We start from the raw sequence: 6000 nt of genomic DNA on the forward strand, positions 1-6000 counted from the left end.
CATATGAGTCACCATCAATTGCATCTACGCGGTGTCCCTACTCTCTAATAGGTGAGGATAGGTCCTAATCCCACCCGTGGATCCGTAGATGAGGTTAGTTTCCATGCTCCGCTCCTATCCGAGACGGAATTTCGGCAGCACCTCCCTGCTGTTCTCCCGATACACGTCCTGCAAGGGAGAGTGTGTATCCGGAGAACAATAGGGGGTGATGCCGAAACACCGTCTCGGACCAGAGCGGACCATGAAAACTAACCCATCTACGCATCCGCGGGCTGTCCAAAAAACGTGGACAATCCGAAACAGAAATGCTCGCAGATATGCAAAGATCTGCATACCTCCAAAGATATCTCTTTCGGACGGGAGACGCCTAACTAGGCTACACCGATCTACGACGACAGACAAGCGGAAAAAGAGATGATTTATACCTAGGGTGTCGGTGAAGTCAGGATAGCGAGGCAGTGGCGAGTCGACGCAGTGGCGAGGCGACGTAGTGCAGGCAGACCCGCGACGCCGACAAAAACGATCGGGGACCTCCGGGTCACCTCCGATAGGTCCTGCTCTGCGAAAGAAGAAACACGACACTATAAGTTCAAAAATTTCGGCAGCACCTCCCTTGCACGGGGAGGTTTCCAAAACCTGCAAAAAACAATGGCACGAAGGCCGACAATCACAAACGGCACGAAGGCCGATAAGAACAGCGGCACGAAGGCCGACATCATAACGGCACGAAGGCCGACAAACGGAGAAAGGGTGGATATACCTTGCCCACGCTCGTAGGCGGTTCGGTGACGGTAGGGGCGTCGACGGGACGGGCACACGAAGAAGACGGCCGAGGCACCTCCTCCTCCCCTCTACCTCGGCTTCCTCCCCCTCTCCCCTTCTCCTCCTCCTTCCTCTCCTCCTCCTTCTTCCTTTTTCTTCTCTTTTTTCCTTCTCCTTTTCTTCCTTTTCCTTTTCTTTCTTTCTCTTCTTTTTTCTTCCTTCTTCTTCCTTCTTCTCCTTACTGCTGCTTCCTCCTCCTTCTTCCAAGCCGGCGGCAAGAGCAGGGGCGCACGGGGCCGGCGCGTGCAGGGGAGGACAGCCGCGCGCGCCGCGGTGGCAAGCACGCTCGGACGGCGGCGGCGCGGCCGGGCTGGGGGGTAACTCAGGGGTGGGGGACGCGTGGTGGCGTGGGGCTCGCCGGCGTGGGGCGCGCTGGGGGAGCCGCGCGGCTGTGGCTGGGGGTGCCTCCGGGGGCGGGGGCGTGGCTCTGGCGGGGGCTCGCCGGCGTTAGGCAACGCCGGGGAGCCGCGCGGCCGGGCGCTCGGCTGGGGGGGTCCCTCGGGGGTTGGGGCGCGCCGGGGAAGCCACGCGGCGGGGCTGTGGGGTGCTCTTGGGCGTGGGTGCCGCGCCGGCGTGGGGCGCGCGCGGGGAGCCGCGCGGCCGGGCTGGGGTGGTGCTCGTGGGAGGGGGCACGCGGTGGGCGGGGGCCTTCGCCGGTGGCGCGGCGGAGCGGGCGTCGGGGGTGCTCGGGGGCGCAGTTCTCCCGGCGTGGTCGCGCTGGGGAGCCGACGCGCCGGCTTGGGGGCTGCTCGGGTGGGCGGGGGCGTGCGGGGGCGGGGGCTCGCCGGCGTGGGCGCGCCGGCGCGGCGGAGCGGCGCGGGCGGCGCTGGCCGGCAGGGGAGGCGCGGCGGGCGTCGGGACAGAGCAGGCGGCTAGGGTACTGGGGGTGGGGGGATTTTGGGCCGGCGTTTTTATTTAAAAAAAAATTGCCGAGTGTAAGCCCCTTGAGCACTCGGCAAAATTTTTTTTTAATTTTTTAAAACTTATTTTGCCGAGTGCTAGCGTCAGGCACTCGGCAAAAAAAAATTTTATTTTCGAAAATCAGCTTTGCCGAGTGCCTTCTGGGCCGGCACTCGGCAAAGCCCACTTTGCCGAGTGCCCCCCATGGCACTCGGCAAATTTTTTTTTTTTTTTGATTTTGGGCCCAAATATTTTTCTGTGGCCTTGTGACAGTATTTAAAACTCTATTTTAAAATTTGGGGCAATTTTGACTTTTTTTGATATATTTCATAAGTTTATTTCGTTTCGTCTAATTGTTTGGGATATTTCAAATTTAAACTGCAGGTACATGGAATAATGGACTTTGGTCATCCAAAAATTGATACTCATGATATTTAGGGTATGTTTAGGCCGTATCCAGAAAGTCACATGAAATCTCGAGTATCTCGTTGACGTAACATGTCGAGGTACTTGCCGGAAATGTGATTTTAAATTATATAAAATGCAAACGAAGTCCGAAAATCATGAAACTTGTCGAGGCATCGTGTTATCACATGTGGAGATGTCTGGGTTTTTGGCATCATGTGGAGATGTCTGGGTTTTTGGCATCCGACGTCACAATTTGCTCGAAACCTTTAAAATTTTTTACCATAGCCTCCACATGTGATAACACGATGCCTCGACAAGTTTCATGATTTTCGGACTTCGTTTGCATTTTATATAATTTAAAATCACATTTCCGGCAAGTACCTCGACATGTTACGTCAACGAGATACTCGAGATTTCATGTGACTTTCTGGATACGGCCTAAACATACCCTAAATATCATGAGTATCAATTTTTGGATGACCAAAGTCCATTATTCCATGTACCTGCAGTTTAAATTTGAAATATCCCAAACAATTAGACGAAACGAAATAAACTTATGAAATATATCAAAAAAAGTCAAAATTGCCCCAAATTTTAAAATAGAGTTTTAAATACTGTCACAAGGCCACAGAAAAAAATTTGGGCCCAAAATCAAAAAAAAAAATTTGCCGAGTGCCATGGGGGGGCACTCGGCAAAGTGGGCTTTGCCGAGTGCCGGCCCAGAAGGCACTCGGCAAAGCTGATTTTCAAAAATAATTTTTTTTTGCCGAGTGCCTGACGCTGGCACTCGGCAAAATAAGTTTTAAAAAATTAAAAAAAAAATTTGCCGAGTGCCCAAGGTTTACACTCGGCAAAATAAGTTTTTAAAAATAATAAAAAAAATTTTGCCGAGTGCCATCCGTTAGGCACTCGGCAAAGTCTGACGGCAGATGCCCGCCGTCACGGGCCGGCCACCTTTTGCCGAGTGGGACTTTTGCCGAGTGTCGCGGCACTCGGCAAAGCCTAGATTTGCCGAGAGCCAGGCTTTGCCGAGGGCATGGCGCTCGGCAAAGCCGCCTTTGCCGAGTGCTTGATTTTGCCGAGTGCGGCACTCGGCAAAATTTTTCTTTGCCGAGTGTCCCGATAAAAAGCACTCGGCAAAGTCTCAGCCACTCGGCAAAGTACAGTTTTCCAGTAGTGGGGGGGGGCAAAACAATGACCTAACAAAAACCCACTACAGAAATTTGAATGGAAAAAACCATTATTACCGTGTGTAAATTAATGACTGAACTTTTTTTTACTTAATCAGGGCTGAGAAATCATTGTTCCCAGAGATTTGTTCGAGGTGGTATCCATCACAAGTACGTGTACTGTTGCTGCACATTTGACACCAGGAAACAACACAGGGAGCTTTTCGTTGTCTTTCAATTTCATGGGAGAGTATGACATTGCAATGTTGAATTTTCGAATAGTTTTCATAGTTTTGAGGATTTGGTTTCCTTTGGCGATCTCATCTACAATCATACACTTACATATTTTATTCAACATTCTTTTCAATCATACACTTGTGTTTCTTAGTATTATTTCAGATATATAAACGGGTGTGTCATCGGGAGTCATACATATACATTCTAATATGCCTTCCTTTATTGCGAATCATACACTGGTGTTTCTTGCCTTCCAATATCATATTGTAGCCTATATATAATAAGGTGTTCTGAACCTTCCTCTTTTTTCCTCCCTCTCTCCTTTGATCACTTTACACACGTAAGGCATCATGAATTATTAAGGATAAGGAGTACTTGATAACTAAGGTAACACGCTAAGAACCATGAAAGTCACTGTTCACCTATTCTACTGTACTACTTCAGCGGTACTTTTCAGCGAACCAAACATTGTTTTTCTCTCATAGCATTTCAGCATAAGCATCAGCATAAGCCAAATTTCAGTGAAACGAACATGTAGTGTAGTGTTCTCGGATCAAAATTATCATTCTACGTTTTCTAAATACATAACTTTTACTATGTATCAAGACATAAATACCTAGGTGCGTACCAAAAGTTATGTATCCAGAGAAGACGAACGACTTGTAATTTGGAATGAAGGGAGTAGCATCCAAGGAATCGTGTGGTTCCTAGGGGTGTTACAAATAGTGTGTAATTTTGTAAAGGAAATGGTGAATGTAGTAAATTGTCATTTAATTGAAACATTCCATAATCATGGTAAAGATATTTTTGTAATCTCGTTAGGACATATCAGTGATTCAGATTTTGGCAACACAAGATATTTCTTGCTTACGATGTTCTCTTCCTTTTTCAACCTCTAGAAAGCATATGAATGTTTCAATGTTGAGATGGAGAGGGTTAGGTCAATAGTATTTATATATGTATGACCGCATGCCGGGGATCCTCGGCCACGTGCAGCAGCAGACCATCGAGGTGTTCTACGACGTCGGCAGAGGGTCAGTCGGATTCCGCCGCAACGCCTGCTGAGTGCTCAGGCTGCCTCGACTCGCCGAGGCCTGCTCTACTACAATACTCGCTCAAGCTATAGCTCATTGAGAGATGCATGAGGTAGCTTGATTATATTGTTCCACTAAATAAAGGCAAGATGCGCAACTTGTGCACATGTTTGTGGCTATGTATTACTCCCTGTTCCTTTTACAAGGCTGGGTGGGTGTAAAATGGCATATATGTATTTATTTTTATAATCTAATACTATTATACTGTCTTAATCTATCTATCTATCTATCTATCTATCTATCTATCTATCTACACAGAGAGAGAGAGAACTACTATCCTGTAGCTGACTACAAAATAACTTATTTTGTAGCCACTTTGAGTTACGATAGTTACTATATTAATTTACGAGATTATAGTAGCTCCATACTAAGTGGTTTACTATAACGTTATTGTAAATATCCCCATGTATTATAGTAACCCAACTATCGTAAATATGTATTGACATTATCGTAAATTAGTATATAAAATTATCATAAATGGAGGTGGCTACGGAATAACTTATTTTATAGCTGGCTACTGAATATACTCTCCATATATATATATATATATATATATATATATATATATATATATACACACACGTAGTAATATACTGAATAGTGAAGGAAATACACACACACGTGTGTGAGAGAGAGGTAACTAGCTAGTAAGGAAATATTGATGTCCCATATATATGATCGACATTAATTACTTATAATAACATTCACTTGAAGTTGCAGGGGAAGAGTATCTCCTTCTTGTCGCGTTGGTTCACTAAGAAATTCATGAGATTTCTCTTAGGTTGAGGCTTATAATCCTTCGGGGGTTAGGGTGTTTGTATACGACATACGGATCAACGAACCCAACATCATTATTCTTTCTCTTTCTAAGTTCTATCATCTCATATCTGCATACATGAAAATTATGAATATATATATTGTGAATATATAATAAAGAAATTGTGAATATAGTAAAAAATAATCACACTTACAGACAATAGCAGCTAATGAGACTTTTGTCGAGAGAGTCTAGGTGGCATAGTTGGTGTAATTCCGCAAGCTCGACATAGATAATGTCATTGCCACGGAAGTAATGGTGGTTTCTAATTCCGACAGAAAGATAGATTTCTCCCGCATCAGACGCCGACATGTACCACCCGTTTAGCAGGTACATTTGCATACCCAGTTCACCTAATTTCTCTGGGTTGTATAGACTCTGGCCTGGTACAAATTTCTTGTAAGGATCCACTTCCGGAGCAGATGGTCCTTCAGCGAGCACTTCGGCAAGGTTCAAACCAGTGTCCTCATAAAACCGAAGAAACGACTCATAGCCGCCTTCCTCCGCCACTAAGTTTAAGTTTGAACCATATTCGTTAGGAATGACAAGGGGA

The sequence above is a fragment of the Miscanthus floridulus genome, chromosome 18 (genome assembly GCF_019320115.1).
Source record: "Miscanthus floridulus cultivar M001 chromosome 18, ASM1932011v1, whole genome shotgun sequence".
Lineage (NCBI taxonomy): Eukaryota > Viridiplantae > Streptophyta > Magnoliopsida > Poales > Poaceae > Miscanthus > Miscanthus floridulus.